This window comes from Aquarana catesbeiana, linkage group LG11 (genome assembly GCF_042186555.1).
Source record: "Aquarana catesbeiana isolate 2022-GZ linkage group LG11, ASM4218655v1, whole genome shotgun sequence".
Taxonomy (NCBI): Eukaryota; Metazoa; Chordata; class Amphibia; order Anura; family Ranidae; genus Aquarana; species Aquarana catesbeiana.
The window spans coordinates 114,493,881-114,519,983 of record NC_133334.1 but is presented as its reverse complement, the minus strand read 5'-3'; the positions used below and the strand labels follow the sequence as shown (position 1 = coordinate 114,519,983).

The 26,103-nt window shown below is 45.7% G+C and overlaps 1 protein-coding gene across 3 annotated transcripts in view; it reads right to left on the bottom strand.

Annotated features, from left to right (window-relative positions):
- Positions 1–21,747, bottom strand: part of PHRF1 (PHD and ring finger domains 1) — a 111,218-nt gene extending 89,471 nt beyond the window's left edge. For 2 of the 3 annotated variants that reach the window (XM_073604911.1, XM_073604913.1), the window contains exon 1: positions 21,614–21,747. The gene's annotated coding sequence lies outside the window, so the exon portion shown is untranslated. The remainder of the gene's footprint in view (positions 1–21,613) is intronic. The other variant, XM_073604912.1, reaches the window with a different exon arrangement.
- Positions 21,748–26,103: the final 4,356 nt, after the last annotated feature.

Here is a 26,103-nt window from a genome sequence, read left to right as displayed (position 1 = left end):
CGTTTCGGCAGGGGCGCATTTAAACCCCTTCCTTAGCTGCTAGCTGGGTTATAAGTGCCCCGCTAGCAGCCAAATAGCGCCGCTAAAACTAGCAGTGTTTTACCGTCAACGCATGCCCGTCCAGTGTGAAAGCAACCTTAAGTGATACAGAAAATTTTTTACATTTATTAAACAAAACAAACCTCCAATCAGTTCACTTGTATGTAGAATTTAGATACAAAAAAAAAAAAAAAAAACTGTATCTTAAATATTAAATACACAAAAACAGGTAATCAAAACTTTTGGATGAAAAAAATGGGCTAACTTTACTGCTTTGTTTTTTTTTTTAATGTGTATTTTTTCAAAAAACAACCGCTATTTTATTCCCTAGGGTCTCTGCTATATATATATATATATATATATATATATATATATATATATATATATATATATATATATATATATATATATAATGTTTGGGGGTTCTAAGTGATTTTCTAGCAGAAAATACAGGATTTTTACTTGTAAGCAACAAATGTCAGAAAAGATTTAGTCTTTAAATGGTTAAACTGAAAGCTTCTACACACAGAGTTCAGTTCATTCATAGGTGTAAACATTGTATCTCTTCAGGTTCTTACAGAAGTCATTTGCAAGTCACGCTGAAGTTATATCGCCCTTTTTTATCAGCACAATCGGCCGATGCCGATTAAGTAAAAGACACCAAATATCGGCCGGCATATCGGTCGACCTCTAACCATAATATACTTCATTTGGCCAAGAGGCGTTGGAGAACAAGAAAAAGGGGGAAAAAAAAAAAAAGTAGTAAAGTAAGAGAACAGTACAAAGTTAGGTGTGCACTCTAGCCTGTAGAGACTGTAATGTAAATGTCCTATGTGGCATCCGAGAGATATTTAATCCATGGGTCCCAGGTTTTATCAAAAAAAGGCAATTTTATCGTTCCCCACGTTTTCCAATCATACCCATTCATATATGTGTGAAAGTTGCAGCAACTTCAAAGTAGTTATTGCATTACTTTGGTCCGACTTTCATGCAACTTGAGGGCCATAGACTTCAATGTTAACCCTCAGAAGTTGCATGAAAGTCGTACCTGAATGTTATACAATACAACTTGTATGCAACAGCTGACCATTATCACTGGTCAAAGCCAAAGTCGTATCCAAGTTGCACTCCAAAGTCGGCACAACTTTGGAGTCGTACAAGTGTGAATTGAGCCTAAAACACTTACTTTTCTGAGCTTTTACCTAATTTTTTTTTTAAGTTCCATCTGAACTCAAAAAGTGAAGATGATTTGCTTTGTTAATATTGTCCCAGAACATTTGGAGTGACATTTAGTGCTGTCAATTCTGTTCTGCTCACGGTTCTCCATTCATCTTGCTGGAGAGGAAACTGTACCCAAAGACCTGCAGTGCAAGGAACCCCAACTGCTTCTTCATTTATTCCCCAGATCTTTTCTTTCTGCACCACTCCTTGATCATTACCAACTAGCTATCAAAAAATCATCACAGGGGAAGGAGGTCCAAGTCCATGTGAGGTCCTCACATTACACCAATTATAAAAAATAAGGAAAAACCCCAAAGGAGAAATGTATACAAAGCTTTCGAGTAGCACCTAGACAGGGCATGACAAAATCCATCTGGCGAGATCTTGGGAACACTGATGACTCCAAAACTCATAAGATGATGCTCCTGCACTTAGCTGGAGGGTCTTTTCAGGAAATTTGAAATATTTCATGTTCCCAGTATCTCACTGGAAGCACAGTGAGGACACACCTTGTCTGGGGCAACACCTGCAGGAGCCGAGTAGAATGTAAAATTTCAACTTCTCTCACCCAATTTCTTTCTTTTTTTTTTTTTACACAGATGGAATAACGAGATGCTGACCACCAATGAAAAAGCAGACCTTGTGCTTTAAAACACAAGAACTATGAGTTGTGAAGTATTCCTGCCCTCTTTAGGTTGGGCACATTGAAGCAACACTGTTCTATATAGCATTTGTAATATAACTAATATTATAAAGAGGACTTGCTAAGCTCCCTGCTGATTTTTCACACCCACTGCCCCTGCACCACCTGCAGCTTTCAACTTCTCAGTGGGAGAGCTGCTAATAAAATTGTCCCTTTAGGACCTCACACCTAAAGACCATCAGAATAATTAACAGTTCCTTTATGCGTTTTTTTATTATTTGTGTAAATGGGCACAAAAATGTATTTAAATATATTCATTCACAGCCAAATAAAAAACTTGAATACACTGTGCACCAAATGCCTTTGCAAACCCAGATATTACTTAATCACTTGCTTACTGGGCACTTAAACCCCCTCCTGCCCAGACCAATTTTCAGCTTTCAGCGCTGATGCACTTTGGATGACAATTGCGCGGTCATACAACACTGTACCCAAATTACATTTTTATAATTTTTTCCCCCACAAATAGAGCTTTCTTTTGGTGGTATTTGATCACCTCTGCGGTTTTTATTAACCACTTAAGGACCAGCCTCGTTTTGGAATTTAGGTGTTTACACGTTTAAAACAGTTTTTTTTGCTAGAAAATTACTTAGAACCCCCAAACATTATATATTGTTTTTTTTCTAACACCCTAGAGAATAAAATGGCGGTCATTGCAATACTTTTTTTACACCGTATTTGCGCAGCGGTCTTACAAGCACGTTTTTGGAAAAAAATTCACTTTTTTGAATAAAAAAAATAAGACAACAGTAAAGTTAGCCCATTGTCAAACTTTCACCCTTAAAAATCTCCATAGGCGTCGTTTAAAAAATTCTACAGGTTGCATGTTTTGCGTTAGAGGAGGTCTAGGGCTAGAATTATTGCTCTCACTCTAACGATCGCAGTGATTTCTCTCATGTGTGGTTTGACCACCGTTTTCATATGCGGGCACTACTCACATATGCGTTCGCTTCTGCGCGCAAGCTCGTCGGCACAGGGCGTTTTTTAAAAAAATTTATTTTATTTTTCTTATTTATTTTACATGATTTTATTTATTTTTACACTATTAAAAAAAAAAAAAAAAAAAAAAAAATTGTGTCACTTTTATTCCTATTACAAGGAAGGTCCTCTTAAATATGAGATCTGGGGTCAAAAAGACCTCAGATCTCATATTTACACTAAAATGAAAAAAAAAGTAATTTAAAAAAATGACATTGAAAAAATGTGCCTTTAAGACGTATGAGCGGAAGTGACGTTTTGACGTCGCTTCCGCCCTGCAGTGTCATGGAGATGAGTGGGCGCCATCTTCCCCTCACTCGTCTCCATGCACAGCTAGGCAACAGACGCGATCGCTAGCTGCTGCCATAATGATGATATCCGCCGCCAAACTTAGGATGTATATGTACATGCGGCAGTCGGCAAGTGGTAAAAAAAAAAAAAAAAAAGACCAATTTTTTTTTTTTTTTTTAAAGTTATATTTTTTATATTTTGTTATAAAATTTTGCAAACAGGTAATTTTTCTCCTTCATCGATGTACGCTGATGAGGCTGCACTGGTGGGCACCACTGATGGGAGGCAGTGATGGGCACCACTGATGGGCATTGATAGGTGGCACTGGCAGGCACAGATGAGGCAGATGTGCCTCCTTCCTCTTTAGGACCGATGTCCTTTGCACATAAGCCGGTGATCGGCTTTTTTTTCTCCTTACGCTGTGGCAGATCCAAGAGCCACCCTGCACAAGAGAGCAGCAGTGATCGGTCTATCACAGCAAGCGCCTACACAAAGGGGTTTAGCCATGGGCGCCGGTGCACCAACCAACCCCACTGCTGACAGCCTGTCAAACTCAGAGTCTGACAACTGTTACAGCTGAACAGGACTGAGTGGTGCACTCAGTGGGACTTATCTGTCCAGGAACGAATGCCCAGAAAGCAGACTACATGCATTTCAGGCATTCAACCCTGAGTGCATACTGACCTACCGCTAGGTGTGCCACCCAGCCCCATCCAACCGCAGCAGCTGCCAGACTGAGTTTGATAGGCTGTCGAAAGCAGGGCTAGATGGTGCACCTGTGCCCTTGGCGAAACCCCCATGCACTGGGGCTTAAAGCTCAGCAAGCATAGGGTCTAATGAAGATATGTAATGCCCAACTCCAGCCAAAACAGATGTGATTACCCTCTGGGAGTATCTCACCAATTCAATGAAGAGCAGAAAACCATTCAGGTGTAGATGTTCACAGGGATAATACAGGTGCTGACTCCAGCTCGCCACCACATAAAACTAGAGAGAAATGAAGAGTGGGCGCACATGCTTTTCACACACAAAGAATGCTTAATCATAACCGGTTACGATTAAGCACTTTGTGTGAAACGCGTTAACTATGTCATACCCAAGTGTCGTTTGCTCCTTCTTGGAAGAATAAGACTTTTAGTCTGTAGCCTAGCAGCGCTACAGACTGATAAACACTAGTTTATTGGGGTACCAATATTTCAGTACCCCAAAGAGAGGACAAAAGAAAGCCCCAATAGCATGTATTATTTTTCTACATTAGTTGGACAGCAGAAGAATGCAAAGTAAAGCAGGAGGGTTGCAGATCCATCCACTCCACATCTCAGGCAAAGAACAAGTCAGCACAATATAAACAGGATATGACCTAGGGTGGGAACTGTTAACGTGGAACTAAACCCACCGATTAAACTCTCCCAAAAACAGTCAAACCAAGACATTCCTCACAGTTGAATGTGTGTTTATGACAGCTCTCACCCAAACTTTCCCTGAATGGCTGGTGTCATGTAGATCTACATCTTACAAAAGGGAGTACACCCCTCACATTTTTGTAAATATTTTATCTTTTCATGTGACAACACTGAAGAAATGACACTTTGCTACATTGTAAAGTAGTGAGTGTACAGCTTGTATAACAGTGTAAATTTGCGGTCCCCTCAAAATAACTCCACACACAGCCATTAATGTCTAAACCGCTGGCAACAAAAGTGAGTACACCCCTAAGTGAAAATGTCCAAATTCAGCCCAAAGTGTCAATATTTTGTTTGGCCACCATTTTTTTCCAGCACTGCCTTAACCCTCTTGGGCATGGAGTTCACCAGAGCTTCACAGGTTGCCACTGGAGTTCTCTTCCACGACGACATCACGGAGCTGGTGGATGTTAGAGACCTTGTGCTCCTCCACCTTCCATTTGAGGATGCCCCACAGATGCTCAATAGGGTTTAGGTCTGGAGACATGCTTGGCCAGTCCATCACCTTTACCCTCAGCTTCTTTAGGCAGTGGTAGTCTCGGAGGCGTGTTTGGGGTTGTTATGTTGTAATACTGCCCTGTGGCCAAGTCTCCGAAGAGAGAGGATCATGCTCTGCTTCAGTATGTCACAGTACATGTTGGCATTCATGGCCCCTCAATGAACTGTAGCTCCCCAGTGCCAACAGCACTCATGCAGCCCCAGACCATGACACTCCCACCACCATGCTTGAGGCAACACACACTTGTCTTTGTACTCCTCATCTGGTTGCCACCACACACGCTTGACCTCATCTGAACCAAATAAGTTTACCTTGGTCTCATCAGACCACACGACATGGTTCCAGTAATCCATGTCCTTAGTCTGCTTGTCTTCAGAAAACTGTTTGCGGGCTTTCTTGAGCATCATCTTTAGAAGAGGCTTCCTTCTGCGATGACAACCATGCAGACCAATTTGATGCAGTGTGCGGCGTATGGTCTGAGCACGGACAGGCTGACCCCCCCCCCCCCACCACCACCACCACCACCACCACCACCCCTTCAACCTCTGCAGCAATTCTGGCAGCACTCTTACGTCTATTTCCCAAAGACAACCTCTGGATATGACGCTGAGCATGTGAACTCAACTTCTTTGGTCGACCATGGCGAGGCCTGTCCTGAGTGGAACCTATCCTGTTAAACTGCTGTATGGTCTTGGTCACCATGCTGCAGCTCAGTTTCAGGGTCTTGGCAATCTTCTTATAGCCTAGGTCAGTGATGGCGAACCATGGCACTCCAGATGTTTTGGAACTACATTTCCCATAATGCTCAACTACACTGCAGAGTGCATGAGAATCATGGGAAATGTAGCTCCAAAACATCTGGGGTGCCAAGCTTCGCCATCACTGGCCTAGGCCATCTTCATGTAGAGCAACAATTGTTTTTTTCAGATCCTTAGGGAGTTCTTTGCCACGAGGTGCCATGTTGAACTTCCAGTGACCAGGAGGAGTGATAACACCAGTTTTAACACACCTGCTCCCCATTCACACTTGAGACCTTGTAACACTAACGAGACACATGACACCAGGGAGGGAAAATGGCTAATTGGACATTTTCACTTAGGGGTGTACTCACTTTTGTTGTGAGATACTGTAAATAGAGGTGAAGATGGCACAATCTGAGGATGTAAAGGATAGGAGGGTTTAGTTCAACTTTAAAGCCTAATGCTGGCCATACACTATACGAAAAATCGTTCCAACTCATTTTCAATTAATAAACACTCAGTCGTGAGAGCAAACGTTTTTTTGCCAATCGTGGCGATTTTGCCGATCATGTAATGACAGAATTTTGATCAATAAATTGTTCAGTGGACATAAATTAATCTGTTTTTCGTTTGTTTTGTCACATATGCCTAGTGCAAACAGTTCGGACAAGAAACACATTAACCTTTCAATTTATCATTCGTTAGAACTTTTCAACCTGTTCCTTTGATTTTTTTGGCTTAACTGGACTAAAAATAAATGAACGGTCCAGATGACAGGTTTTCGAACGATTTTTTTGGCTAGTGTATGCCTAGCATTAGTTTATTCAAAAAAAAATGTTTACAAAAAAACATAAAAAATATATCTATCTCAGTACAAGGGATGCTACTTCGGGCCCTTTGACACAGGTGGACCGTTTAGGTCCGCCTGTCAGTTTTTCAGGCGGATCTGATCGGACTCTTCAGTATTCTCTACGGAGAAGTAGATGTCAAAGGACATATGTCCATTGACATCTGATCTGTTAAAAAAAAAAAAAAAAAAAAGACAAATGGGGATTAGTTTGCATTTGTCTGGCGGATAGGATAGCAGTTGGGTGTAAACGGACAGGCGGTCCATTTACATCTAACCGCCCATAGGAGGTGAGCAGGCTGTGTCTGTCTGCATAAGCGGAGTGGACACAGGTCAGCCATCCGCCTACTCAGCAGGGATCAGTGGACAGATTCCCGGGTGAGCAGGCGAACTTAAAAATGGAGCCCGCCCTGTGGGGAAGGGGCCTTACAGTCAATAAGAAGTGCCCCTTGTGCTACTGGCTTAGTTGAAATGTTCGCTCCTCTGATTACCCCACCCCTGAATCTTTTGATTTGGGTTTGGTGCGCTAGACTAAATAATGGCTCCTGTGTTGATTTTTTTTTTTTTTTTTTTTGAGTAAACTTAGGCTGGCCATATACGAAGCAAATTTCTTTCCTGCAACCAAGGGTAACCAAATTCGCTTGATTCCCCAATCAACGCAGACCGTGTTAATCCGGGAATCCCTCCTGCCGGGCCACTGTCTTTTCCTGGAGGGGGAGCCATCCCCGCCGGGAGAACACAGTGATTATCGCTAGTGGCTATAGCAGCTGCAAGCGAAAAATCGCAAGAGAATCCAACAGGCTGGTTGTATACATTTAGCCTGCCCATTACCAGTTCGAATTTCGTCCAGTTTCTGCTGAAGCGGCCGAGATTCAAACTGTGTATGGCCAACCTTAGGCTATATTCTTCCAGGAAGGTCCCTAGCCTGGAATTAATCAGCAGCTACAACACAAAAACATATACATCCCATTGTTTTGTTTTTTGTTAGTTTGGTAAATGTTATTCCACCCCGGATACAACCAGCATGCATGTGATGTATATGGTAATGTGTCAATCCCAAACCTCTAGATTAACGCATGACAACACCTGCTAAATAAGTCATTTCAAACAGGCCATGTACTGTTTACGGGCTTCCTTATGACCCCTGGAATTACTGCTCGAAACCAGATACTAAACTAGGAAAATGTGTTCAAAGTCCACAAGGAACACAAGGTGGTGCCAAATGCTCAACAAATTAAACTACAACTTTAAAAAAAAAAAAACCAAAGGCAACCTTCTGCTCATGAAAATAAATAGAACAGAAACTGGAGCACTCACCCGGTCATATAAGGAGAACCAATAGGAATCCACAGGTTTTCTGCACGTATGGCTCCAAAGGCCACAATCACACTGGCACTCCTGCATTTAGCTTTTTGTAAATGCAGAAGTTCTCTGGGAACTATAAACTATACCTCCCAGGTATAATTTCCCTATGTTTAGGCCTTCCTGCTTTAACCACTTCAGCCCCGAAAGGTTTTACCCCCTTAATGACCAGGCCATTTTTTGGGATACGGCACTGCGTTACTTTAACTGACAATTGCCCGGTCGTGCGACACTGTTCCAATGAAATTGATGTCCTTTTTTTTCCCTCATAAATAGAGCTTTCTTTTGGTGGTAATTGATCACCTCAGCGTTTTTTACGTTATAAAAAAAAAAAAAAAAAAAGGAACCGACAATTTTGAAAGAAAAAACATTTTTTACTTTCTGCTGTAAAACATATCCAATAAAAATAACTGGAAAAAAATCTAATTTCTTCAACTTAGGCCAATATGTATTAAGCTACATATTTTTGGTAAAACAAAATTTTTTGATTGATTGGTTTGCGCAAAAGTTATAGCATCTACAAACGATGGGATATTTTTATGGAATTTTTTTTTAGTTTTTCACTAGTAATGGCGATCAGCGTTGCAACGTTGCGGCAGACAAATTGAACACTTAAGAGATCGTAAACCCATGGGGAGAAATAAAACAAAAAAAAAAAAAAAAAAAAGCTCTGCAAGACAAAGGCATAATGAGCTAGTATGAATAGCATACTAGCCCATTATGATATACTTACCTTAGATCGAAGCCCCTGCAGTGGTCCCGGCACACCGCTTTGGCCGGCGACATGTCTCCCGGAGTTACTTCGGAGTTACTATGCCAGCAGTATAGCCGCACTGCCCCATTGATTTCAATGGGCAGGAGCAGTGTATACACCGCTTCTTCACCGCTCCAAAGATGCTGCTAGCAGGACTTTTTTTCCCGTCCTTGCCAGCGCACTGCTCCAGTGTGAAATCCTTCGGGGCTTTCACATTGGAGACACAGCAGCGACTGTTTCAGGGCACTTTGCAGGCGCTATTTTTAGAGCTGTAGCACCTGCAAAGCGCCCCAGTGTGAAAGGGGCCGTAGTGGCGACTGCTCAGCCTGCACAAAGTCATGACAGGATGGCAGCAGCCAGGCGCTCTTCACATGTAGCTGCACACCCAGGAGGTACCTACTGTCCGTGTGTTTTTGATGCAGAAAAGAAACACACACACTGGACTGCATGTGGTTTGAACGAGCCCTTAGACCTCCCACATAACTATCTCCTATGTTTAGCTGCTCCTGCCTTAGAACAGGTTTATCCATGCTTAGTCACGTTCTCATGCGTTTTACCACATCTAGAGGGTCCAACTGGATCCTGGAAGTACAAAATTCTACTTCCTTTGATCACAGCTAAACAGACTGCATCTCAACACAGGCGCCATTGAAAAATCATATGCTAGAAATCTACTCTAAATGCATATATATATATATATATATAAAAGGTTTAGCAGTGAGAACGAGGCCCCAAAACTGCACGCACAAGACCTCAAATGGCCGAATAGCATACAAAATGGCAACATTTTGTCTGCTGGGAGTGACAGGAGGCACATACAGCCCCCATCAATCAGCAGGTATCTATATACACAAATCTGAGGGGCTACATGCATACAAGGCCATATGCACCTGTCTGTGTTCAGGGAGGTCGTATTGTACACTACAAGGCCATATGTGGCCATGTGCATGAAGACTTACGTCTAAACGGTCACACCTCTGAAAAGTGATCTGCATTCAGATCACTTTTTAGAGGTGTTTGACAGGTAGTGACTCCTCACCACGTGTTTTAACCCCATAATTGAGGCACCAGCTTTTTCGGGGAGTTTTTGAAACTTCGCTTTTTCTTGAATAGGTCATTTTCTTTGGGCTTACTGTCTGCCAAACAGGGAGTTGTGATAGCTTTTGCCACAGGCAACTGTGACATGTGAACAACCCTGCCTGCTGTCCTTACAGCTTGGAGGGGGGAATGTTAAAAACATGGCTCAACCACACGTTAACACCTCCCAACCGCAAATGTCTAAATAAGCCATAGGATGCTAATAAATGCCTGCCTCTGCCATTCCATATCTATAGTGCCATAACTTTATGCAGTGGCAGATTGATCTCAATGGATCACCTCTGTAAGGGGGGCACCTCTACACAGAACACCAATGTAAGAGGACTCTTTTCCACTGTCCATGATCTAAAGGTATACTACCTTGTTAAAATATGCATGTGCAGCTCAGAGTACAACCGAGAAACTTGCTGGCAGGTCAGGTAAGATCTACAGTCTCTTCTGCAATAAATGTCTTTTTCTAAGCTAAAGTTCCACTTTACAACATATCCAAAACCAAACAAGTTACAGGTTGTAGCTTACCAGTCCCTAGATGTGGAGGCTGCAGGTTCCAATTAAAGATGTGCCTTTTATTCATTAGAAACCGCTTTACAGGCTTTCCACAATTCTCCACACCTGTCACTCACTGAGCCTTTATCCTGCCAGCTCTGCAGCTGACAATAATATCATGTAACTGAATCTCAAGGGACAGGAGGTAGAAGGCTACAAAAGACACTGCAGTCTAAAGAGAGACACACGAGTCACATACAGGCCACTCCGCAGGGGGTCAGCTGTTGTGAGATTCTATAGAACTGCGATGGGCAACCAAGTAGACTTTAGTGGCCCAAAATACAGTCACAGATAACGCAACTTTTTCTTTATGTGTTTTGGATAGAGTAAGGAAGTGTTTATTTTTTGCCTACCGTGTTCCTTTGGGGAGATTTCACTTCCCACCGCAGAAATATAACAGGAAATCTCTACAAGAGAGGTTTTCTTCCTCAAGTGGTTGTAAATCTATGACGTGAACTATAAACAACGCATATCCCTCTATAGTGTGTATTTGTCTCTATCCAGAGAACCAAGTGTCATTTCTGTCTGCTGCCTCTGTTATCTGTAGAGGTCACTTCTAACAAGTTTTCTTGGCTGCACGAAAAAAAAAAAGTGACAAGAAGGGCACAAGCTGTGATTGCCAGCCTCAATTCTGTTCCTGTGTGATGTGAAAAGTGGCTTTCCGAGGGGGTACCCGATGAAGAGGAGGAGCCAGGAGCACCAGCGGGGGACCCCAGAAGGGGAGGATTGGGGCTACTCTGAAAAACCATTGCACAGAGCAGGTAAGTATAGGAATGTTTTTTTTTTTTTTTTTTTTTTTTTTTAAATAAAGCTGTATAACCAATTTAAAATGTTTCTAAAGCCCCTTTTTAGCTTTGTCAGCAGTTGAAACAGAAACAAATGTCTAAGGGCCCATTCATTCCTATACAATGTACCATACATGAGTGAATGAACTGTAGTGCAGTTCACTTTCACGGATACCTCAACACACTAAGAAAACGCACACGTGCTGCAGGGCACAGTAACACATAACTATGTGCTGAGGTAAGCTGCATTACAAAAACTTGTACATGTCGGATTTCTTGGTCCATTGTGGTGCGTTGACAGCCCACTAAAATGATATCCTGCCTTAACGCACATTAAAGGCTTTAAAGTTAAAAGTCCAATTTTTTCTCAAGGTTGGAGTTAGCCTTTTACGCCATGCATTAGTAAGGTGCGACCAGGTTTTCAGAGGGCATTTCCTTTGCGTTTGAGAGATTTTGTTTTACTTCTTGTGTATACAGCATAGAAAGTGAAGGGAAATCATCTTGATGGGAGAGAAGACAACCAGAAAAAAGTGACACATGTTCACCCATTTACAACTAAAAACTACTTTAACCTTTTTGTCCCTTCTTTTCTGGTTTAAGTGTATGGACAACCATGAGGTTAGAACCCCTGTCAGTTTTTATTGCTATACAGAGCTCCGTTAGTAAAATTCTCTGCCTTCCTGTTTGGCTGATAATGGTTTAACAGGAAGTAAGAAAAAAAAAAATATCTTGGGAAAAAAATGTGAGACTATGAAAGGACCTGCAGTCTCCTCTTTGTAGCCTCTCCTCCCAAAATCTCCTGCAGCAGTCCAACCTAGGTCTGCTGAATGCAGGGATGCGGTTTTTCAGAACGCAGGAAACACAAAAACTGAGGGGCAGCCCCAGGGGCGGCCTTTTTAAATCTCTCTGTGCTTGTGTTTCCTGTAGGAGGTGGAGCCTCTCATCTGACCATCCTGGAGGATGACTTGGGAAAAAAACATATATCAAACAGTAGGTCCAAATAGGCAGCTGAAGTTATCTTGAAAGTTTAATTTTACCTGTAAAGTTGAGTTTGACTCAGCTATTGGCCCAGGAATCGGACAGGTGACCTTTGTAGCTTTAAAGTAGTTGTAAAGGCAGAAGGTTTTTTTTTTTTATCTTAATGCATTCTATACATTAACCACTTCAGCCTCAGAAGGATTTAACCCCTTACTGACCAGGTAGTTTTTTTTTTTGTGATACAGCACTGCGTTACTTTAACTGACAATTGCACGGTCGTGTGACCTTGTACCCAAATAAAATTGACGTCCTTTTTTTCCCACAAATAGCGCTTTCTTTTGGTGGTATTTGATCACCTCTGCAGTTATTAATTTTGTTTATTCATCAGTTTATGCCAATATGTATTATTCTACATATTTTTGGGAAAAAAAATCCCAATGAGCATACATTGATTGGTTTGCGCAAAAGTTATTGCGTCTACAAAAAAAAGGGGGTAGATTTATGGCATTTTAATTTTTTTTACCAGTAACGGTGGCGACCAGTGATTTTTAGCAGGACTGTGACATTGTGGCAGACAGATCGGACACCTGACATTTTTGACAATTTTTGGGGAACAAGTAACATTATTACAATGATCAGTGCTAAAAATATGCACTGACATTGTACTAATGACACTGGCAGGGAAGGGGTTAACATCAGGGGCGATCAAGGGGTTAAATCGGAGCGCGAAAGGTAGCGCATGAATCGCCGTACCGCTACGGCGATTTGCGCAGCCGAATCACCTTGTCACCGTAAATCTGCGGCCAGTGGTCTGCAAGTGCTTAAGCTAAAAAAAAAAAAAAAATTACCTTCTGTGTGTAGTAGCCCCCCTCATACTTACTTGAGCCCCATCTCTATCCAGCGACGTTAAAGGACTCAGCTGCCTGGGACTCTCCCCCTTATTGGCTGAGACGGCAGCAGAGCGCCATTGGGTCCCGCTGCTGTAAATCAAAGTCAGGGAGAAAATGGGGGGGGCTTTGGCAGGCTCCATGTCTGAAAGGACACACGGGGCTGCGGCTCAGTTTGATTGCCCTCATAGCAAGCTGCTTGCTGTGGAGGCACTTGTCAGTGTTGAGGGGCCAGGAGAACCGAAGAGGGACCGAGAAGAGGAGGATCTGGGCTGCTCTGTGCAAAACACCTGCTATGTGCAGTGAAGTATGACATGTTTTTTTCTGCCTAAAAATAACAAAACGAGACTTTAGTATTACTTTAATATTGTGGAAGGGTTTGAACTTCTGTCAGTTTTTTTTTTTTCTTTCCGTCTGTCTGTGTCCCCTCAAGGAAAAGTACCCTATTTGTCCTAAAGACAAGAGTTACTGGGACATAAGTCAGCAGGTTACAGATAGCACATATAAAAAGTTTTAGCATTCCTTACTCTAATCTTGAAAATAAAACAAAAATTAAACCGATGAATTTAGCTAGTTAAATCTCTGAAGAAGTGACACTGTGTAAATGTTTATATGAAAGCAGGAAGTTCCGCCAGGACACAAGCCAAGGCTGAGATTAATACATGCCAGCCAAGTCAGGGTCGAACATGACACACAACGAGCCTTAAAGTGGTTGTAAATGCTCTTAAAATAACAAACATGTTATACTTACCTGCTCTGTGTAATGGTTTTACAGAGCAGCCCCGATCCTGCTCTTCTAAGTCCCCATACACACTATTAGATTTTCTGCAGATTTACCAAATAATATGAGCTCAAACCTTAAGAGTTTCAATTTGTATGCAATCAGGCAGGCCCTTGCACTACATAGTTTTGGTAAATCTGAAGACAAAAATCTGCAGAAAATCTCATAGTGTGTATGGGGTCTAAGTGAGCGACCATAGGAAGCTGCTTCCTATTGTGGCACACCTGTGAGCTTAATCCTGGCTCCATTAATACAGACAGTGTGGCTTGGCCCCGCCTCTGCTCACAGGATTTGACTTACAGTAGCAGGAGCCACCCACTGCTGCCCGGGTCCCTGTGAGAAGAAAATGATAACCCCTACGCTTCTCCGTGCCTTAGTTCATACCGATAACCCCTGCGCTCCCCCGTGCCTTCCTTCATACCGATAACCCCTGCACTCCCCCCCGTGCCTTCCTTCATACCGATAACCCCTGCACTCCCCCCCGTGCCTTCCTTCATACCGATAACCCCTGCACCCCCCCCCCCCGTGCCTTCCTTCATACCGATAACCCCTGCACTCCCCCCCGTGCCTTCCTTCATACCGATAACCCCTGCACTCCCCCCCGTGCCTTCCTTCATACCGATAACCCCTGCACTCCCCCCCCGTGCCTTCCTTCATACCGATAACCCCTGCACTCCCCCCCGTGCCTTCCTTCATACCGATAACCCCTGCGCTCCCCCGTGCCTTCCTTCATACCGATAACCCCTGCACTCCCCCCCGTGCCTTCCTTCATACTGATAACCCCTGCACTCCCCCCCGTGCCTTCCTTCATACCGATAACCCCTGCGCTCCCCCCGTGCCTTCCTTCATACCGATAACCCCTGCGCTCCCCCCGTGCCTTCCTTCATACCGATAACCCCTGCGTTCCCCCCGTGCCTTCCTTCATACCGATAACCCCTGCGTTCCCCCCGTGCCTTCCTTCATACCGATAACCCCTGCGTTCCCCCCGTGCCTTCCTTCATACCGATAACCTGTGCGCTCCCCCCGTGCCTTCCTTCATACTGATAACCCCTGCGCTCCCCCTTGCCTTTGTTCATACCGATAACCCCTGCACTCCCCCTTGCCTTCGTTCATACCGATAACCCCTGCGCTCTGAGCCATTGTTCGCACTAATAACCCCCCTCCATTCCGTACAATCTTGTACCTATAACTCCCCTGTTCAATGTCCTACTTGATCAGATCTCTGTCCTGCTTAGTTCACATGTATATCCTGGTGATAACATAACTGAAGGAAGATTGCGCCAATGGGGTCACAGACATAAATAAAAGGAATGTCAAAAGAGAAGCTGGAACTTAGGGTGTCAACGACTCAACATTTATAGAAAGCCAATCAAATCCTTACAGCACACTAGCTCTGGTAACACTGCTCTTTTAACCACTTGCCTACTGTGCACTTTACCCCGTTCCTGCCCAGGCCAATTTTCAGCTTTCAGCGCTGTCACATTTTGAATGACATTTGCACGGTCATGCTACACTGTACCCATATAAAAAATATGTTTTATCATTTTTTTTCACACAAATACAGCTTTGTTTTGGTGGTATTTTATCACCACTGGGTTTATTTTTGCTAAACAAAAAAAGACCAAAATGAAAAAAAAAAAAAAATTTCAGTTTGAAAATTTGGCAAACCGGTCATTTGTCTCCTTCACTAATGTGCACTGAGGCAGCACTGACGGGTGTCACTGATAATCAGGGAACTTATTTTCCGTGCTGTCCCTTTCACACAAGCCAGTTATCAGCTCTCTAATAGGGATACCTATAACCGGCTTGTGTTTACATTGTGATCAGCTGTCATTGGACACAGCTGATCAAGTGGTAAAAAGCCGCTGTGATTGGCCCTTTATCCCCATCTGTGACCAATGGTGAACGAGTCTAAAGAACCTTTATTAGTTCATCATATGAGGAAACGGGGCAGACAACACATTTCGGGGGCTCAAGAGAAGGTGGAGATCTTTTTCTATTTACATCATTAAAGGAGAAGCCAGTCTGAGCTTTTTAGGCTGGGCTACTCCTATGGGTCACAGCAGTGCAATTCGACTTGCACTCCTGTGACCCGTTTTCAGCGGAGAACAGTCTGAAGTCTGCTCTCCGCTGACGTCACTGCAATCAGTCGAGGCAGCGTAGCATCCAGACTTAGGAAGTCTGGAGCCACCAGCTGCCTGGACTGATGGTAGTCTAAGCCTCTTAGGGAGCCACTGAGATTGCCGCTCCCCGCCCCTCCACAGCTCAGTGCTCCAATAAGCATGGAGGAGCAGAGCAGGAGAGCTGCTGACTGACAGTCAGCAGCTCTCCTCTCAGGGAGCCGAGAGAACCGAGCGATAATCGGTGTGTGAGGCTCGGTTTTAAGTGCAGAGGCAGCATCAGACCAATGCGGCATCCACCTAGGTAAGTATGAATCTAGAAACCCTGCCCCCCCCTTACTTCTCTTAACCCCCAGCTCCGTGCCATCATTCATCCCTATATGCCCTCTGCTCTGTTCCATCATTCATCCCCATATGCCCTCCGTGCCATCGTTCATCCCCATATGCCCTCTGCTCTCAATCCCATGCCATTTTTCATTCCCCCTGCACCATCATTCATACTGTGACAGACCTAACCAGGACAGGGGCTTTCGGAGGGGACTACCTACTGACTATGGGCTCTGGCATTTGAGGCAGCTACAAGCATTCAGGAAGATGTTCTGTTATATAATTAAGATGACATGTTATTACCACATTTAACAGTCAAGGAAGCCATGATGGTCTATGCCAAGTTGAAACTCAGTGAAAACAGAGATGTGAAACAAAGCTGGTTAATGAAATTTGGACACTTCTTGAATACTGGTGCCGAACTGTCTGGTTGGGCGCTGACCTGAGTCACCTAGACTTGTTAGCTGTTGATTAGCTTACTGTTTAGGTTAGCTGTTAGCTATTCATTAGATGTACTGTAGCTTAGATTGCCGATTAATGTTTTGCCTTGTTTAGGATAATGTGATCAAGCGCTCATCTGATTTTGTGTGGTATAAATTCTGTGCGAGTTTACAATAAAAGCAGTTCCAATTTGCACCTAAGCTAGTGTCTCGTTCTTGGGTGCAATGTTTAGCTATAATACCTTGTTCCAGAGTGAACAGAGGGCCGTGGGCCAGGGTTGGTCTTGAAAGCCTATGGAGTATGTGCCCCTGGAGTGGCAGTCCAGGGGTGCCAAATAATCACTGTGAGTGGCAGTCACTTTGATTTGAGGCACCACGGTCACTGCACCATAGAACGCGCTTTTTTAGCACCTGCCTCTTGGGCCAGGCCTTTTGGCTGGGACCAGAGGAATTTTTTATTCCTGGCCGGAGGGCCTGGTCATTGTTTTACACAATGGCCACCTTTTTCACTCTCCTCTTCACTATCCCTTCCCCACTTTATTTTATTTATTTTGATGCCTATGTTTGTCACGTTTTGTATTTATGTTTGTACATGGTTGTCTCACTGTGTGGCGAGTAAGGATGCGGGTCCTCGGGCCAGCCCTGAAAGTCTTGGGAAGGGGTGGACATGGCCTTCTGGCTTAGTTCGCCCTCCCTCATGGGGTCTCCCTTCGGGGGAGCCCCACCTAGTACTTGGGTGGGTTCTATTTCGGCAGGCCCTCCAGAGAACAGGGTCTGTCTGGTTTCGGCCAGATAGACCATTGTAAAGTACCTTTGTCCCCGGCTGGAGCCTAACATCCTGGGGGATCAGGGAATTGGTACGTCTGTGTACCCATTGCACTTTTTTGTGACCACTATGTGTGCGCACATTTTTTTGGCACCGGGTGAAGTTTTTTGGGTGTGTTATTCACGCCATAGGCTTTCAAAAAACAAAAACAAACCTTGTTCCAGAGTGAAGGAAGCACCCGGGAGGGGTGACAGACGGTCCGTCACATTTTGTGGCAGCAGTGGGGTCTGCTTCCTTCCTACAGAGCAGTTCCAAACTACCACCAGGACACATCTTCGCGAAACCACTGCAGTGGCGCTATTCCCCACACCTATGGAAGCGGCCCAGCACCCACAGCTCTTCCGTAGCTCATGGGAGCCAAAGTGGGCAGCCCTTCTCCCCAGCAACAGGCCAATATAGAGAAGCTCAAACTCATAGCTGAAGCGCTGGCAACTGGACAGAGGGTCCAAGATGTCTGCCCCACACCCACAGCAGTTCCGGAGACCCAGGGTGAAAATGTGGAGGTGCTTCCTCCCCAGTGGCAGTCAGATATGCAGGGAGGGGAGGAGGCCGTCCTCACTCAGCAGCAGTCCAAACAGAAGGGGGGAAGCCATTCCCCCTCCCCAGTGGAAGGCCAAGGACAAGGGAGAGAATGTGGTCATCCTTCCACCCCAGCAGCAGATCCACAGTCCAGGAGGTGGTGATCACCCTCTCTCCCCAACAGCAGATCCAAAGTCCAGGAGAGGAGGTGGTCATCCTCCCTCCCTAATAGCAGATTCAGTCTGGGAGCATAGGAAGCCAGCATCCCTCCCCAACAGTCAGGCAGAGAGGAGGAAACTGTCTTCCCTCCCCAGTAAGGATCCGTGCACCTGGGAGACAGTAACAGAGGACTGTCTTCCCAGCTGCTGAATGAGAGTATGGTAGATGGAGTAGCAGTTTAAGGACTCAGGGGAGGAGGAAGCCACCCTCACTCCCCAGCAGCAGATCCACAGTCCAGGAGAGGAGGTGGTCATCCTCCCTCCCCAGCAGCAGATCCACAGCCTGGGAGTAGAGGAAGCCGGCCTCCCTCACTAACACCTGGAGCGGATGATTTGGGGTCCACAGCAGAAGCGCTGGCATCAGGGCAGAGTGCTACCAACCTCTGCCCAGCACCAACTCAGTAACTTCAGGGAGCCAGGGCAGATGGCCCTTCTCCCCACTGACAGGCTAATGTTGTGAAGCTCCTACTCCCAGCTGAAGCGCTGGCAACAGAGCAGAGCGTCACTGGCCTCTGCCTAGCACCTAGTGCATCTTCACAGCTTCAAGGCAGTCGGCCCCTCTCCCCAACAGCAGACCAACCTCTGGAATGGTAAAGATCTCCCAGCTGAAGCACTGGCAGCCAGAGGGTCCACAATCTCTTCCCTACGCCTACTGACGACAAATATTTCCTGCGGCCAAAAATAGAAATCATGTGGTCCAACTATGTGGGTTCACTCTGCCTGACTAATGCATGTCCAGACCAGGTGGCAGTCTGGAACCTAGTTAGTCTCATTTTGAGGGGGGAGAAATGTGACAGACCCAACCGAGACAGGGGCTTTTGGAGGGGAGTGCAGGGTAGCCTCTTGCCTGACTATGGGCCCTGGCATTTGAGGGAGCTACAAGCACTCAGGAAGACTTCCTGTTATATAATGCAAGATATTACCACATTTAACAGTCAAGGAAGCCACGATGGTCCCACACTTGACCAACTTGAAACTCAGTGAAAAGATGGATGTGAAAAGAAAGCTGGTTAATGAGATTTGGACAGCCCTGGGTCTTCTTGAATACTGGTGTCGAACTGTCTGGGTGAGCGCTGACCTGAGTCACCCACGCTTGTCTAGGTGACTAGTTAATTAGCTTACTGTTAATTAGATCACTGTTAGACGTTAATTGCTAGCTGTTGATTGGCTTACGGTTTATGTTTACTGTTCATTAGATGTACTGATGATATTACTGTTTAAAGTTTGCCTTCTTTAGGATAATGTGATCAAGCTCTTACCTGAATTTGTGGGGTATATATTCTGAGTTTAAAATAAAGTCAGTTCCAGCTTGCACCTAAGCTAGTGTCATCTAGTTCTCAGGTGCAATTTTCAGCTATAATACCTTGTTCCTGGTACCAGAGTGGAGGAAGCTGTATCTTGGCGGAAGCACCCAGGTGGGGTGCCAGATGGTCCGTCACACATACCAATAACCCCTCCGCTCTGTGCCACTGTTCATCCCCATAACCCCTCCGCTCTGTGCCACTGTTCATCCCCATAACCCCTCCGCTCTGTGCCATTGTTCGTGTTGAAGAACCTGTTCACTCGTTCATATTGACACCCTCTAACCTCCATGCCGATTTTTAAGTTGATAACCCCCTGTGCTCTGTGCCATTGTGAACACCAATAACCCTCTGCTCTGTGTCATTGTTCATATCAATCACAAGCTCTACGCCATCCCTCATATTGACAACCCCCTCTGTTTCTTATCACTTATAATAACCCCTCTACTCCATTGTTGATAACCCCTCTTCCTTGTACATTTCTCGTATTGATAACCACGCCTGGTGATGGTCCATATTGATAACCCCGTCCCCTCTATACCAGGGGTATCCAAACTGCGGCCCACAGGCTGATGTGGCCCTTTGCTTGCCTTTATGTGATCCTTGGGGCACTATTCCACCCTCTGACACCACAGACGGGGCACTATTCCACCCACTGACACCATAGATGGGGTACAAACTAGGCCAATCTGCAGTGTGCCCCCCTCCTCCCCATGATAAAGTCAGCCAGTGAGTTGACCACACCTCTATATCCCAGGGCGCTATTCCTCCCACTGATCACCAACGATGGGGCGCTATTCCTCCCACCGATCACCAACGATGGGGCGCTATTCCTCCCACCGATCACCAACGATGGGGCGCTATTCCTCCCACCGATCACCAACGATGTATTTGTTTTTACTCCCACTGATCACCAAGCACATGGCATTGTTTACTCCCTCCGAGGCCTGGGCATTTTCTACTCCCACTAGACAGTCAGTTTAAAGGGCAGTAAAGCCCCGTACACACTACTAGTTTTTTTTACCGTTCAACCCAGCAGAGCTGTACTAATTATCCGATGTTAGTACAGCGATCTCCCCTGCTGTGCTATTGTGTTCTGACAAGGATATGCCCCCACCAGAACACACCAGTCAGTGCTCTCAGGCATTGACTGGGAGCGGGTAGCCTTTTTCAGTCATGTCCCTTCGACAGAAGCCAGCCGAATAGCCGGCTACAGCACACGGACCGAATGTCAGCCGGTTTCTATTGAACCAGCCCATGTCACCCGACATTTGGCCGTGTACTAGGCTTAAGCTGGCTCTTTATTTAGAAAGTTTGCAGGCCCCGATCTCTAGCATTCCTCATATCGATAACCCCTCCGCTCCATTGCTTGTGTTGATAACCTCTCTTCCCCTTCCAGCCCTTGTATTGATAACCTCTCCTTGTCATTGCTCATATAGATGAGCCCTTGACTCCATGCCATCTTTTGTATTGATAATCACACCCCACCATTGTTGGTATGTTCTTATGGATGACCCCTCTGCTCCCCACCATTGTTGGTACTGGTAATGCCCTCAGCAGTGATGGTCAGATTGGACTCACCCCCCAGTCATAGGGAGTCCAGTGTTGTGTAACATCAATGTGAGTGTCATGCAGTCACACAGCCCCCCAGCTCTCCCAATACTCTGGGAGGGGAAGGTATTTGCCCTCACACACAGCCAGTGAGCCCCACAGAGGCCAATGTGCAGTGTGTCCCCCTTCCCCCACATGAGGGAAGTCGGCCAGTGAGTCGCCCGCACCTCACTACTCGGGGTGAGGGGCTCAGTACAGACGACGCCACGGGCCGAGCGGCGATCCGCGGTGACGTCAGTGGGTAGGCGTTCGGTGTGGGCACTCAGCTCTGTCACTCACCCGCTGGGGTCTCCTCACCGCATAATTCGTGGCCTCGGCCTCACACTGCCAATCGGCGTCCGGAAGCCAACAACACGAGGGTTCTCCTTCCGGGTCACGGCTGTAAAAGTGACGTCACCTGGGCAGAAAGCCCCGCCCCGGGTTGACATGATTTAGCTCAGTGAGAATCCTCAGTTTCCTGAAACTCAACATAGGGATGTACCATGTGCGGGTCCGGAGGGGTCGCTGATGAAATACACCCACACTGACAACAATAAAAATGTGCATTTATTAAAGGTTTGCTTTGAAGCATTTCAACTGCGAACAGTGGATGACAGGTGCAGTGCTCAGTGACTGACACCCAGTGGCGGCTATTGCTCCATCTTGGAGAGGGCAGCAAACAAACTTGGTGCCCTCACTCACGTAATCGATCACCGCCTCGCTCGCCTGTCGCCCGCCAGCCCCGCACTTACCCCATCCAGGTCGGGGCTTCCCCCCGCATCTCCTCCCGAGTCCCGGCGGTCGCTTCTCCTCCCGGCCAATCGGATCTTAGGACTCCTGGCTAGGGTTGCCACCTGTTCGGGATTCACCCAGACAGTCCGGGTTTCAGCGGGACTGAACGACACATGATTCAAACCCCAGACTGTCCGACATTATTCAGACAGACATGTGGCTTGGAACAGGGCATGGCAGGAGGGTGAGGGCGGGGGCACTATGCACGCATTACTATTCTTTTTGGAGTGCCCAAAGGTGTGCCAGGTCTGTTACAATCCTACATACTAAAATACTAAAAAATTGCTGTGCGCCATTAAAGTGTTCGGGTTTGACTTGAAGAAAAAGTGGCAACAAAAGTGGCAACAATACTCCCGGCTAATCGGGTCTCAGGGCCCGCTTCCTGATTGGGTGGGAGGAGAAGCAAGAAGACATGTGGCACAACTGGGTGTGTTCCGGGCACAGTGCTCTACGCCCCCAGCCCACCCTTTTTGAAGTCAATTAGAGCCTCAGGCTTTAATCACTAGCTTAAAAAAACAAAACAAAACATTGAAATCTATGTGTCCGGCACCCCTCATGTAGATTAGGGGCCAGGCGCATGGATTAGGGGGGCGGCGCCCCTTATGAGCTGCCACCACTGGCTCAGTCTCTTGCAGACTCTTTCTCCAGGCTCATATAGAGGACCTGCATTAGAATGCAGCACATCCTGCAGCAATCCACTAATGCACGCTGCAAAGTATGTCCATCATCATGGTGTCTTGCCATGGTATTCCAAAAGAATTACACCACACATCATCCATGTAATTGTGGTGTCATTTATGGGCAGAGCTTACTTCACCCTGCATGCAGGGGTACCTTTTGCATGGAGCGCTCAATACCCAGGACCAGGTGCAGATATCCCAAGTCTCCCGTGACATTTCGGGGGCGGCTCCCGGACACCCGCAAGTGCTGCCCGATATCCCGGCTGCGGGGCTGATCTTGGATTGTCCCATTGTTCACAGCCGGGGATGATCGGTGCAGCAGGAGGGACAGCTGTGATCACTGATCTCCCTGTATAGCTGACAGCCACTTCTCCTTCTCTCCCTCCCGCGGCTGTCGGCTAAAAAGCTATACAGGGAGATTGGTGATCACAGCTGTCACTCCTGCTGCACCGATCATTCCAGCTGTTCCCTGTATCCTCCTCCTCCAGCCCCCCTCTGTGTCCATTCTTCTATAGCTCCCCTCCGTGTCCTTCCCACCCCCCCCCCTTCTTCTCCGGCTCCCCTCCCTGTCCTCCACCCCCCCCCCCCTCGTCCCCCACAGCCGACTTCCCTCCTCTCCTCTCCCACCGGCTGTGGGGATCTGTCAGGATGGCGAGCGGAGGAAGAGATCTGTCATTTACCGGCCCCTTCCTTTTCTGAATTGGACACAGTGAACGAGATTGCTCCTGTGTTCTGTGAAAACTGAGCAGAGTAACCTCTGTGTTACTCTGCTCAGTTTATGAATGGACAGGAGCCGCTGTCTTCTGTCCATTTATCTTCAATGCTGAGAAAGTGACTGGGGAATCTCTGTCCTCAGCCTCATTCTCTGTCTCAAAGGGGAGATGTCAGGGGTCTGTTTAGAACCCTGATATCTCACTAAAGCCCCCCATACAGGGTTGATTACAAAAAAAAATCAAAGAATATAAAAAAAAATGAAATTGTAAACAAAAATGATAAAAAATGTCATTTTAAATATATATATAAAATAAAAAACTACTGACACCACACCCCTGCCCTACCAACACTGTGCACTGCCCCCCCCCCCCCCCCCCAAAGCATAACAAAAATTAAATTGTAAAAAAAAAATATGTAAAAATAAAAACTACTGACACCATCCACTGCCCTACTGACACCATCCCCACCACATACTCCCCACCCCTTCCCCAGAAGCACCGTGAAAAAAAAATATTAAAAAAATTATTTAAAGAAAATAATAGACAACAAAATTGTAAAAATACTAGAGAAAATAATAAAAACAACAAACTACTGACACACTGCTCTACTGACACTGTCCACACCCCCCACCCCCAATCATTGTGAAAAACAAAAAATAAAAAATACATTGTAAAAAATAATTAAACAAATAAAATTGTAAAAAAAAAATAATAAAAATAAAGAACTACTGACACCGTCCACTGCCCTACTGACACCATCCTGCAATACTACTCACCGCTGTACACTCCACACGCCTCACATGCACATTATACCCACCTACATACACTCCACGCTGTATATTCCCTATTTAACATTACTACATTCTGCACTATGCAAGTCATCTCAGACTCTATAAAACCACACCCCATTTAAGCCAAGCGCAATATGTAGCATGGTTTCAGCCATGCCCACCTCCCTGAAATGAGTTTTTGCAGGTTGGGATGTCTGCAGGCAGAGACTGCGGTCATGTGAAAAGTCTAACATTAAGGCAGTTCCCTGACTTATGCCCCGTACACACGATAGGATTTTCCCATGGAAAATGTTCTATGGGAGCTTGTCAGAAATTCCGACCATGTGTAGGCTCCATCGGACATTTTCCATTTGAATTTCCGACAACAAAATCAAGCAGAAGAGCCGCACTGGCTATTGAACTTAATTTTTCTCTGCTTGTCCTACGTGTTGTACGTCACCGCATTCTTGACGTTCGGAATTTTCCAACAAGATTTGTGTGACCGTGTGTATGCAAGACAAGTTTGAGCCAACATCCGTTGGGAAAAAAAAACATGGATTTTGTTGTCGGAAAATCCTATCGTGTGTACAGGGCATAACAGTGCCTTGAAAAAGTATTCACACCCCTTGAAATTTTCCACATTATGTCGTCTTACAACCAAAAATGTAAATATATTTTAATGGGATTTTATGTGATGGACCAACACAAAGTGGCACATAATTGTGAAGTGGAAGGAAAATGAAAATACCGTATTTATCGGCGTATAACACGCGCCGGCGTATAACACGCACCCCAAGTTTAGGAGGGAATTTTAAGGAAAAAAACTTTTAGGAGGGAAGTTTAAGGAAAAAAAACTTACATTTAAACTTACATTTAAATGCCCATCAATGCAGCTTTGCCCCAGTGCAGAATTGTCAGTGCAGCTTTGCCCCAGTGCAGCCTTGCCCCAGTGCAGCCTTTCCCCAGTGCAGCCTTGTCCCCAGTGGTCAGTGCAGCCTTGTCCCCAGTGTACATTTTATGATCGCCGCCGAAATACACAAGTTTAGTTTGTATTTTTAAATATGGCGCCGCGGAGTTCGGAGGGACTCGGTGGCGCTCGTTCAGCTGAACGAGCGCCGCCGAGAACACAGTGACTGGGCGGAGCCGAGATACACATAGCCGAGGGTTCTCGGCTCTTCTCGGCGCCATTCACAGTCCCGCCCAGTCCCTATGATGGACATAACACAGGTCCAATGGCGGGACTGGGCGGGACTGTGAACGGCGCAGAGAAGAGCCGAGAACCCTCGGCTATGTGTATCTCGGCTCCGCCCAGTCACTGTGTTCTCAGGGGCGCTCGTTCAGCTGAACGAGCGCCGCCGAGTCCCTCCGAACTCCGCCGCGCCATATTTAAATATACACGCTATGTGAATGTCGGCGGCGATCGCTCCGATAGATCACAAAATAGCGGGGATCGGCGTATAACACACACCCACGATTTTCACCTGATTTTAAGGGGAAAAAGTGCGTGTTATACGCCGATAAATACGGTAGTTTTCAACATTTTTTACAAATAAATATGTGAAAAGTGTGGTGTGCATTTGTATTCAGCCCCCCTGAGTCAATACTTTGTAGAACCACCTTTTACTTCAATTACAGCTGCAAGTCTTTTTGGGGATGTCTCTACCAGCTTTGCACATCTAGAAAGTAACATTTTTGTCCATTCTTCTTTGCAAAATAGCTCAAGCTCTGTCAGATTGGACAGAGAGCGTCTGTGAACAGCAATTTTCAAGTCTTGCCACAGATTCTCAATTGGATTCAGGTCTGTACTTTGACTTGGCTATTCTAACACATGAATA